The sequence below is a fragment of the Anolis sagrei genome, chromosome 5, assembly GCF_037176765.1.
Source record: "Anolis sagrei isolate rAnoSag1 chromosome 5, rAnoSag1.mat, whole genome shotgun sequence".
Taxonomy (NCBI): Eukaryota; Metazoa; Chordata; class Lepidosauria; order Squamata; family Dactyloidae; genus Anolis; species Anolis sagrei.
The window spans coordinates 151963043-151975629 of record NC_090025.1 but is presented as its reverse complement, the minus strand read 5'-3'; the positions used below and the strand labels follow the sequence as shown (position 1 = coordinate 151975629).

The 12587-nt window shown below is 37.6% G+C and overlaps 1 protein-coding gene across 6 annotated transcripts in view; it reads left to right on the top strand.

Moving 5' to 3' along the window:
* Positions 1-12587, top strand: part of MGAT4C (MGAT4 family member C) — a 491168-nt gene that overhangs the window by 92173 nt on the left and 386408 nt on the right. For all 6 annotated transcript variants that reach the window (XM_067469123.1, XM_067469121.1, XM_060777364.2 and 3 more), the window contains exon 2: positions 106-198. The gene's annotated coding sequence lies outside the window, so the exon portion shown is untranslated. The remainder of the gene's footprint in view (positions 1-105; positions 199-12587) is intronic.

Here is a 12587-nt window from a genome sequence, read left to right as displayed (position 1 = left end):
TTACTAAACTGAGATTCCTTAAATTTGAAGGACATCTTTGTACTCTACCTGTACTCATTTCTAAAATTCTATAAGATTGAGATGTGATTTCTTTTTCTCCCCCAGGTTATGACTACTTGTGGTTGGGACTTGTCAGTGCAGCATGGGGATGACATGTCAACTCTTCCACCATGAACTGAAAACAGCAAAAGCAACAAAGTAAGAAGCTAAATACCAGTCACATGAATGACACCTACATTTTAGTAAGCATGCTAAAACCTAGTAAGCATGCTAAAATAATTGCAGGTGCAAGTATCCTGTTAAGTAAAATGAAAATTTTCTTCACTTGAAATGTGTGTAAATAAAGCATGTGGCAGCTATAAAAAGAACAGGAAAGAGCAAAAAAAATCCCAGTTGTGAGTAATTTTGTCAGAAAAGTGGAAAGGAGAATGACGCCTGAGCCCAAAATAAGAGTACAAAAAAGATGAGTAGATCAGGAAGAGGGGGATAAGAAGGGCACAATGGGTACTGACTTAAAATATAGAATTGAAGTGCATATTGTCTACTCTGCACATGACAAATGGCTATAAGAAAATCCTTGAAGCAATCAATAAAATTAAGATAGTTCATTTTTTAAAACCTATTTTTATTGAGAATAAATTGACTCTGAGAGACTGGAGCATGAGAAAAGCTTATAAAATCATGATAGGTTTACATAAAAATTGTGGGAACAATATGAGAAAGAAAAGTAGGAAAGTAGAGAGATGGGGGTTGGGGAGTGGGAAGTTGAATAAAGGGGGTAATACCCAAGGGAATGGGAAGGGGGGGGGGAAGGGGAAAAAAGTTACATATAACTTCCAGGTTGCTTTAGGTTGTGATAACTCTTATTGTTAAATTTCCCATATGACTGCCATCTAATTTCTCTTTGTACTTTAGCCTTTAATACTTTTTTTTATTTCTTGAATATGAATCTCTACGTTGTGTTTTCTGATAAATTCAACAAATTTCTCCCAATTTTTTTTGTCTTTGTATATTATTGTCTGTTAATTTTTGTGTTAGCAGGTCCATATTCATTATATCCCAAACCTTCAATAGCCAGTTTTCAATTGCCAGTATTTCTTTAGTTTTCCATAGCTGTGCCAACTTAATCCTGGCTGTCGTTATTAGATAAATGAAGATTCTGTTTGTGTTCTTTTCCATTTCAAAGTCCGTTAAACCTAGTAAAAAATATTCTGGTTTGAACTCGAAACTTATTTGCAAAATTGACTCTATCTTCTTGTGTATCGACTGCCAGAAGGGTTTGATTTTTTTACACTTCCACCATAGATATATGAAGGTACCTACCTTTTCCCCGCATTTCCAAAATTTGTTGCTAATTCTACCTCTATTGATTTTTGCTAATTTTTCTGATGATATGTACCATCTGTAAAATAGTTTATACCAGTTTTCTTTACATTCCGTGGAGTATGTTAATTTAGTTTCTTCATCCACATCTCCTCCCACTCTGTCATGCTTATCGTTCTACCTATGTCTCTTGCCCAATTTGTCATAACCTTTTACCTGTTCTTCTTCTGTTGACCACATTAATAATTGTTGGTAAATCTTTTTAGTTAATTTTGTATATGTTTTTAGTATTTTATCCCAGAACCTCTCCTTTGTTTCAAAACCTACTTTATTGTCTATTCCAAAGTTTTCTTTTATCTGTCAATATTGGAACCAGGATAGTGTCGGGTCGATCATCTTTTGTTCCACTTGTGACTTCGATGGGGATTCTTGTCTGTCTATTTTGAGTAACTGTTTATAGGTCAACCATTTTTCTCTGGGTAAATATCTCAGGTGAGTTGCCTCATTTGGAGAGAACCATAACAGGGTTTTTGTATAGTCTTTAGTTATATTTATTCCATGTTAGTATCAAAGCTGATCTTATTTATTTATTTATTTATTTATTTGATGCATTTATTAACCGCCATTCTCAGCCCTTTAGGGCGACTCATGGCGGTGTACACACATATAAAAGACAATTTACAAAATGGCAATTACAACACATATAAACTACACAAACAATTACAAAACTATACTAAAAATCCGCTTCGTCTCATAGTGGAATCATAACCAATCTCATATTCCTTGTTCCATTCCAGTCATCTTTACCACATTGTTATAGCACTTAATTAAATGCCTTCTCGAACAGCCATGTCTTGAGGCTTTTTCGGAAGGACATGAGGGAGGGCGCCTGTCTGATGTCTGCAGGGAGAGTGTTCCACAGCCGGGGGGCCACCACTGAGAAGGCCCTCTCCCTCGTCCCCTCCAGACGTGCCTGTGAGGCAGGTGGGATCGAGAGAAGGGCCTCCCCAGACGATCTCAAGGTCCTCGTGGGCTCGTAGGCCAAGATGCGGTCCGAAAGGTATTTTGGGCCGGAACCGTTTAGGGCTTTGTAGGCCAAAACCAGCACCTTAAATTGGGTCCGGTAGCAAATCGGCAGCCAATGGAGCTGGGACAACAAGGGCGTTGTGTGCTCCCTGCCCCCCACTCCAGTTAGTAACATGGCTGCCGCGCGCTGAACCAGCTGAAGCTTCCGGGCCGTCTTCAAGGGCAGCCCCACGTAGAGAGCGTTGCAGTAGTCAAGGCGGGATGTGATCAGAGCGTGTACCACCGTGGCCAAGTCAGACTTCCCGAGATACGGGCGCAGCTGGCGCACGAGCCTGAGCTGTGCAAATGCTCCCCTGGTCACCGCTGATACCTGGGGATCCAGGCTCAACGATGAGTCCAGGGTCACACCCAAGCTGCGAACCTGCGCCTTCAAGGGGAGTGCGACCCCATCCAGCACAGGCTGTAACCCTATACCCCGTTCGGCCTTGCGACTGACCAGGAGTACCTCTGTCTTGTCTGGATTTAATTTCAGTTTGTTCGCCCTCATCCAGACCGTCACAGCGGCCAGGCACCGGTTCAGGACCTCGACAGCCTCCTTAGTAGCAGGTGGGAAGGAGTGACAGAGTTGGACATCATCTGCGTACAGATGACACCGCACCCCAAAACTCCGGATGATCTCACCCAGCGGCTTCATGTAGATATTAAACAGCATGGGGGACAGTATGGAACCCTGTGGAACCCCACAAGTCAAAGGTTGTGGTGTAGAACAGGAGTCCCCCAATAACACCTTCTGGGTGCGGCCCTCCAAGAATGACTGGAGCCATTGCAAAGCAATGCCCCCAAGGCCCATTTCTGCAAGGCGCCCCAGAAGGATACCGTGGTCGACGGTATCGAAGGCCGCTGAGAGGTCCAGGAGCACCAACAGGGACACACTCCCCCTGTCTAGCTCCCGGCGCAGATCATCCACTAAAGCGACCAAGACCGTCTCGGTACCATCTTATAAAATGATTCTTATTTTTTTTCTTTGTTAGATTTAGTTCATTGATAGGATTTTTTTCTATCATGCATTGGGAAAGGGCTATCTATCATCTATCTATCTAACCCAGGATCTCTGTTATTTTAAAAAGTAATATTTCCAAACTATAGGTTTCACAGAATAATCTGATTTTCAGCATTCAAAAAAAAAAAAGCAACAAGTCAAGGAGAACCCTAAATACTTCCAATAGGTTTTGAATCACATCCACGAATGCTGAGTTGTTAGTTCCATTTGTTTGAGCTTGTTAAAATAGTAATCCTATTTACCAGACTGTTGTGAACATAAAATAATTACATTTCTATTCAGTTTTAACAAATCAAATTTCTCAAAATGAAGAATGCCACAGTAATGGTAAACTGATTATTTTTCTCTTTTGGTGTAAATCACTTGATCTGCTTTCTACAATAATAGAGGTTATGTGAAGGTGTTTCAATTTTTAATGGTACTATATGAAGGTAACAGCATACTTGTTTCCCTCTTGAAAAAGCATTAACTCCCAATTAAATGGCCTTGGAGTGTAAAATCAGCTTCTTATTCTAGTTTTCTTAGAATTATATATCATTGCTAGTAAAAACTACTCATACCTGTAACTGTGCAATACTGTATACTCAAGAGAGAAATATATGAAAAACGAAAATGTGTAACATATTTTATTTGATTTACTCTGAACTCTCCCATGTATTTCCAGGTGGCAAAAATTGGCATTCTTGAGGTTTTCTAGGAATAAACTCTTTATGTCTGATTAAAATGCAGATGAGCTTCATAAACCGCTGTAATTTGAAAGGGCTGATTTACTGATGCAGTCTTCTTCCATCTGCTTCAGGTGTGAAGCTGGAAAGTATTTCGTTATGATAAAAGTAAATTTAATTTGGGTTCAGAATTCACATTTTTATGAGGAACATTTTGCACTAAATAATACACTAAACTTAAGATTCTATATCTAATTTCACGTCTGCTTCAATTAAGTGTCCAGTTAAATTTTGGGTGTGTTTGTAACAGAATGAATCTCCATCATGGAAGGTATTTCATATTTAATTTGATCTAATAAGAACTTATAAGATTGAGGGAGCAGGGAAGTGGTGTGGATTTGCATAATATATTAATGTATTTGTCATTGGAACATGTATAGCATAAGGTTAGTGAATAGTACAGAGTACAGAGCTGGTTAAGTGTTGCATCTTGAAATGCTGTTGGTCGCAAGTTTCCAGGAAAGAAAATGAACAATTGTACCCAAGAGACATATATACACTGCTATTCCTTGGTACCTTAAGAAAATAGTTGTCAGACCCTCATGTCAGTCTGAGAAACACTGTCTTCAACAAATTCAAGCTGTTGCTATGTAGACAAGAAATGAATATAACCCAAGCTTCAAACTCAATTTATTTGCAACTCAAGACTTTATATCTCCAGGGTGAAAGGAAATGTTTGAAGAGGCAATCTTTATTGTCTGCATGATATTCAATTTGGGTCTGGGGTAGGGATTTAAAGAGCTTTCCCCGCATAGTGGGGATGGAGAGGAATTTGCCTCCCCCCCTCCCGAGGGAGAATGGTTGGTTCTGAGGAACCAACTAGAATAGGGGGCGGAGTTGAGATATGGCCTTAGCTCAGCCCCCTTAGCTCAGCTTAGCCTGTTTGGCAACCCACCATGCCCACCCATTTGACAGTATATCCATGGCTGCCTTCTGGGACCAGGTAGGAATTCTTACCTCTCCTATGTTCTAGGAAGGATTTTTGCCTGCCCTATACTGTTTTTTAGGGGCTATCTGGGATGGTGTGGCATTTAAATAGGTTAGCATAAATAGACAGGAAGCTCAGATACACCCAAGGAACCCCCTTCAGGGGTGAAGGTCTGTAGCTAAAACACTCACCTGCTGATCACTTGAATGGGGTGAGGTGGAATCGGCTGGCCTTAAATCGGTGAGAATCTGGCCTCAATAACTTCAAGGGAAGCTTCTCCAGGTTTCCCTAGAGGTTGCCCGGTTGTAACTTTACAGGGGATCCAGGTGTTTTGCCCAAGTCGCTGAGGAGTAGTCCAGGTATGGATGCTACCTCGGCTTTGCCCCTCACCAAGTTCATGACACACCCTAGGTAGGATAGCAAACATTACATAGGTAATTTTAACTGCCCAATTTGAACCCAAGTTATTGTTGTCAGTCTCCTTATTTCAGGGGTGGGCAGGCAAATCATTATATATCTTAAATCATAAGCAAGAATGAAAAATTAATTAATTAATTAATTAATAATGCCCCCTCCCAACAGCATCACAATTGTGCATTATTCAAAACTATTCATGGGATTGTGTGAAAAACATGGATATGAGAATTCATTTTCACAGAACACAGAATTTTATGAACAGAATGGAATGTATCTAAGTCGAAAACCCATTAAAAATCTTTTCTGCCCAAAAAGGATTTTTGCACAGAATATATTCTGTATTGCAGTGACTCTAGAAATCCTCATCAAAGCTTCATGATGCTTGAGGAACCATTTTGATCACTTTTAAAATATTTGTGAATATTCTTCCTATTGCTGGCCTAATCACATGCATTTTTAAAAATCTTAAGCTGATATAGCATGGGGGCCAAGTGTCTCAGCTATATACCAAAAAGTTCCCAGTTTGAATCTCACTTCCACATTAGCTAATTAAGTAGCCTGAGGTAAGCCACCTCCCATTAATCCCAGTTTCAGTGTGGGATAAAACAATACAGACTTGATTTGCAGCAAAAGGTAGTGCAATGGTATTTCTTCTTTGTTGTTACACCATGACTTTCAGTAATGCTAACAAGTATATACAGTAGTGAGTAGTCTTGTGCATTTGTATAGAATTGCTATCCATTTCTGTTTGTTTCATTCATAAGGCCCCATTTTCATTTTTCATTGCATCTCCCAAAAACAGGCTCCTTTCTGAATGAGCTTTGTTGTTTTGGGTCTGAAAGAACAACAATTTTGGACCATTGGTCAACATGGGCAGGCTTCCCAGACTCCCCTTTCCCTGAGTTTTAGGGGTGAAAATCACCACACATGGAGGGCACATCTACCACTCTTAGCCCACCAAGTTTTATAATGTTTGGGTCATCCCCTGGTTTTTAGGGATTTTTTTCTTTCTGTAAATAAAACCTCCTTAAAAACATTCCCTCTTTCCCCTGCTGGCCCCACCCTCTAACTTCTCCAGGAGCAGCAGCAGAAGGGAGGTATGGCAGGGAGGCACCAATTCTTCCTTCCAAATGTCAAAGATGCTCCACACACCACACACATAAGCCAGTACCCACCACTACCATTTCACTTGTTTTTTTTAACATTCTTTTTAATTTATCTGACAATATTTTCATGAATTAGAGACATGGAAGGGTGACACACAAAATAAGTGTATCACAGAGGAGCATTTGAAATGAAGTAATTTGATTGATTTCTACTGAAAAAAGGGTTAAGCAGATAAATCAGAAATTCAGGAAATGTGCTGAGTGTTCAGAGTTGAAAAGTCAGTAAAAGTATGAGAATAGACCAAAGAATTGCTACAGAAAATTCCAAAAGGGCACAGACATGATGTGGAGGTGTGAGAGCCTACATTCAAGATTTCATATTCATGTATAATAGAGATTATACAATTACTGAAGTTATGATATGTATTTTAAATGAGAGCTACTAAGTAGATTTGGATGTGTATCATGATAGCTCCACAATCTAGTTTATGTGAAAACAATGGGACTGAAAATAAATTCCTTTAAAAGACAGAAGGGGAAGAAAACCAAGATATTTCTTGCAACAATTGTTTCTAAATCATAATGGCAGGGGACAGATCATCATGTCTTTCTTTATATTGCTGCTGTGTTCTATAAGGTGTATGTGTGTAAAAAACTAATCGCTGAAATAAGTAATGAAATGGCAGAAAAGTGTAAGAAAAATCTTCCCATTTCTCTTATTGTTTTAAAGGTAAAACATGAAGCTCACTCCATTTAAAAGTAAACGGTGTGTGTGTGTGTGGGGGGGGGGGATTAGCAGACATATTGACATTGAGTAATTAAGTTCAGTAACTCAATGGCAGGAAACTTTGCTCAATGATGGGATAAAAAAATACATTGCTCAGCTTGCAAACAGCCATTATTACCTTTTTCAAATGGTTGGCTGCCAGCAATAGTTTTCTTTATTACCTTTCTTATTGAGAAAAGTCATTGAATATTTCATTCACTCTCTTTTCTGTTGATGTTTTGATAGCCTGAATGCCGCCATATGGTGAACTCAATTCCTGGAAATGTATATTTGTAACAAAGGTCTGATAGGTACATAATCCACTGGGCTCTTCATTTGTTTCTCCATAGAATTTCTTATTGCTTTGTTTAAGGTTATCACTTGAGCTCAAGAATACAGCAGGATTTATGATAAGTAGCTTTTTCTTACACATATACCACTTAGGACTGTATAAGAGTTTTGTTGCTGGCATTTTCCTTTTTTGTTTGTTTTGTTAAAGTGAAGGTAACAGAGAATAGAATGACCAATTCATGGAGGGAAGGGTAGAAATAAAGTGAACATGAAGGGACTGATATTATATTAATAAGTAAACTGATGGCTTTTTCTGCCACAATAGTTCAAGTAATAATAAATGTTTATTACCTTCCAAAAACATAATAAAACTTCCAACATAATACATGTTCTGTGACATAATTAAAGTGAAAATAAAACAGGAATATAGTAATCTTCGATCCTTAACAGAACAGCAATGTATATTCTTTTATATAATAGAAATCTTATTCCCTCTAATAGCAAAATAATAAAGCCTAACATTTCAGGTAATACTGAATATTGTATTAAAGAGCAAATTCCCTTTGTATGCTGTCTCTTCTTGTATTTCTTCATAGGAGTTGTTTGGATTTTCAGATAAATTAATTCATGAAATACAAAGGCCCCCCTCCCCACAAAATGAAGTCCAACTGAGTTCAGTGAGACTTTTACTTAGGTAAAGGTATAAAACAATATTTTGCCGTATAATAATAAATAATAATATATTTATTAGTAAATAATGATAATAATAATAATAATAATAATAATAATAATAAATGTTAAGCAGTGGATTTTAATGTTGAGACAAATGTTTTTAGCGTTTTATGCATGCATATAATTTATTTAGGTCCTGGCATTGAATGTTTGCCATTTGTATGTTGTGCTCCACCCTGAGTCCCCTCTGGGATGAGAAGGGTGGAATATAAATGCTTTAAATAAATTAATGAATAAATACAACAACAACAATAATAATTTGATTTATACCCTCTTTTCCCCACAATTGTGCAATTCAAAGTGGTTAATAACATATTTATCTTCCATATAAATATAAATATAAACATGTTTAAAAGATAAAAAATTGAAAACATTGAAATTTATTAAAAACATACAAACCTTAAAACAGCATAATACAATACTAAATAAATAAATAACAGCATCACACAGCACTGCATATATAAATAGATAAATACGTAAATAAGCCTGATGAAATAGAAAGGTATAACTTGCAGATAGAAAGAGATCAAGGTCATCCTAGCCAAACTAAGGAGAGAGTTCCAAAGTCTGGGAGCAGAACTGAGAGAGCAATATCTGTTGTTCCTATCAAACAACCCTGGGAAGAGGATGGAACAAGTGGAAGGGCCTTTCCAGACTATCTTAGAGCTTTAAGTCCTTCAGATACATTGACTCAAACGGTATAAAAACAGTTTCTTTATTCAGTATGGAATTTTTACTCAAAAATTTAAAAATGGCAATGACTAAAAGGTTTTTCATCTCCTGCATTCCATCCATCACTTCCTCACCCATCAATTTCCTCTCAATTTGTGAATGAAATGTCTGAACACACAAAATCCTCCTCCTTTGTTGATTAAAACATTTTTTCACTTTCTCTCTCCTTTCTTCCCTGCATACATATACATATGCATGTAGAGAGAGAAAGAATACAAGAAGGCTTATGGATTCAAGAATCTAAATATCCTATACAAGTTGTATGTTTCAATTGTCAATAACTATGGCAATTTTATCTAAAACTGTTAATGTCATTTGTTTAAAGGGAATCATGTTACAATAGTTTGTGAAACTCACAAAACAACTCTTGTTGCCTTGCCTGATGAACATGAAAATGGATAAGCATTAAGCAAGAGATTAAATGACATCTATATGAATGGATTCTTAAAGAAGTTTATGCAAATATTTACCTTCATTCTCTCTACTCCTTTTCCCTTTGTGAACAGTTAATGAGCTGATTTCAACCCTGTGAAATGGGATTCAGAGGCTGCTATGTGGGGTGAAAGAAATTCCACGCATCTGGTTTGATATCCATAAAAAAAATACCAAGAAAGGGGAAGTTTTCCATCTCTGCACATCTCTACCCATACCCTATCATATTCTTCTGGAGGAATTCCTCACCCAGACATAAAGAAGGGAGTCGAATGAAAAACTTACTTTGATGAATTTCCTCAAATTAGCTAATTTTAGGAGTGAAGTTTATATGTATTTTTAAAAATAGTGCTATGCTTGAAATCTATCTTCCAACATTTTGCAAATTTCCTTCTAATATGAAAGCGGTTTTACTATATATACTTATTTATAAGTCATCCTCACATGTAGTCCAAGGACAGATTTTGGGCCCAAAATTGTGGATTTTGACCGGTGGATAAGTTGAGGGTCATTCCACATAAGGAAGAAAGCTTCTATGTTGCCCCAGGGATCAGTAACCTCTGGTCACTACTGCCATTTCTCCATCCAGGCATTCAAATAGCAACACCACAACACAGAGGGTAAATGACACATGTGCTTCTTTTAGTTTTTTTCCTGGACAGATTAAGTTCCTTTTTTATAAGAGTTAAGGTAAAGTACTTAAATTGTTCTTGACCTAGGTTTTCTGGGCTAATTTTTGGATTAAAGTTATTGACTTATACGTGAGTATATATTAATGTTTACCTGCATTTATCAGTGCCATTTAGAAGTTCTTTTCAGTTCTTTTCAATGACATCTCAACTTTACTCTTTTGTCCTAAGTAGCTCAAAGAGATGTATCCCATATCCAGCTTATTGCCATTCCAAGATTACCGCACATCAAGTTCCTATTTTAAATTGGAAAAGCCCCCTCTGCTTCCTCTAGAGATCAAAGAGGTTTTCTGCCCCATATCTTTGATGCCACATTTTGACACAACCAGAAAGTTAGGAGAACACCACGAACAACCACAGCCACAGGGTTCTCTTCTCAGTGAGAATAACTGTGTGTCAATACTGTAGATTCCCAACTCCATTAGCATAGCAAAAATTATTCAAAATCTTAAACCAAGACATTATTTAATAAATGTTATCTGTAAGCATTGTATATTTAGTTATTATCCTTGAGAAAATAATTGCAGGGAATTTGCAGCTGTACATTCAGTGTAATTAACAGCATGATTAATCAAAAGAATTCCTGTGGTCTAAATGTGCATTGCGAAATAAATCTTGTTGACATGTAGACCTTTAAACAAAGTGATATAGGAAGGATTAAATTTATTGTGCAGTAAATTTAAATGTAAAAGAACAAAAAACAATGTCAGCAAGTAAAGATATTGTTTTAATTGAACAACACTACCCATATTTCTTTTGTTTATATGTAGAAAAAATAGGAAAGTTTCTTACAATATGTCAGGCAGGGTGATAAAATGCAGTTCACAAATACAAAATGTGGGACTAAGGATGGATGTATCAGTAAATATGTGTTTACTTTTGCTTGTGTTTATAATCCCACATTAACTATCTGGATTTTATTTTAAATTAAAATATGCACAGGATCAATATGTACATGTGGTCAATATGAAGGGATATTTTATCAAATGTGGTGGACATGCGAAAAGTTCTGGATTCAAATAAACACTTTTAAACAGAGGACCCTAAAGATCAAATGCAGAACTTTTATATTTGGGATTTATGACAGAACAACTGGAAAATAGTCATGGAAGACTATTTCAACATAGGAGCATGAGAGCAAGACTGCTGCATGCACAAAATGAAAGATTCCAATATTACCTACCTACTATGGAGGAATGGATGTTGCATCTGATTGAAGTGGATAAACAATCTGGTTTGATTAGAAAAAAAATTAGTGACATTTTTAAAACATTGGTCTTTCTGTGAAAAGAGATAATTATCTGATAACTTTTGGTTTTGACAATTAAAGAGGTTTGGTTATTGGAAGACATGTTTTATTTATTTTTTGTTTCAGAGAAGTATTGCTGCTCAATAAATATATAAAACCAGTGAAAGAAAAGTCGTAAATCATGTCTCTAATTGTCTTTTTGTTTATATTTATAATTATGTTCAATTTCTCTTTTCCTTTCTTTCTTTTTCCTTTCTTTCTTTAGCTATGTAATTTTTTTTTTAAAAAAAATGTATCTGAAAAATCTTTGTTTTTGTTTCTTTCTATATATTTATATATGTATGTATGCATGTATGTGTGTATCCCCCTTGACTGTCACCTTGTCGTGGGGAGGGGATGTGCGTGTTCCAATGAACCTGCGGGCACAACGACTGGAGTTGTGCACTCCCAGGAGTGGCCACGGGGGAGGTTCCAGACCAAGCACAGTCCGAAGACCCAAAGACTTCAATGGTGGAGCAGGCGGAGGATAACATGGTACATGTTACAATGGCTGTGAAGGCGAAAGAAGGCTGCAACAGACCGAGAAGCCACGGTCATTGTGTTAAACTACACCATCAGTGGAACCTCACTCTGTGAAGACTGTGTGTTAATCAGTTGTGCACTGACCTCCACACATTAAAAAATCTCACACACAGGCATCTTCCAAAGAAAATAAAAACAAACCAACAAAAAACCCCTGGCGATCAGCGAGTGGTGACGGGGCAGGACTGTGAAATCTGGAAGCCCCTAGTCACAGACTGGCACATGGGTGGTGGATACGGACTCAGTCGTTCTACCTCAAGGTCCGAGGCAGTTGAGTAGTGCGGCAGCTGTATGCATGACTGAGCAACCCTTTTGAGGATCCACTCTGCTCACCCCACATGGAGAGGGTGCTAGAAAAGGTGCCCTAAACATAGTCTGCCTCTCTTATCCCTGACTGGACTGCCGTGTCCAGTGGGGTCACCACCCTGCGGCCAAAAAAGAAAAATGAACTTCAGTACATGGAATGTACGGATACTGATGGACAACTCTTACAGTGAATGCCCCGAACACAGAACTGCCATCATTGCAA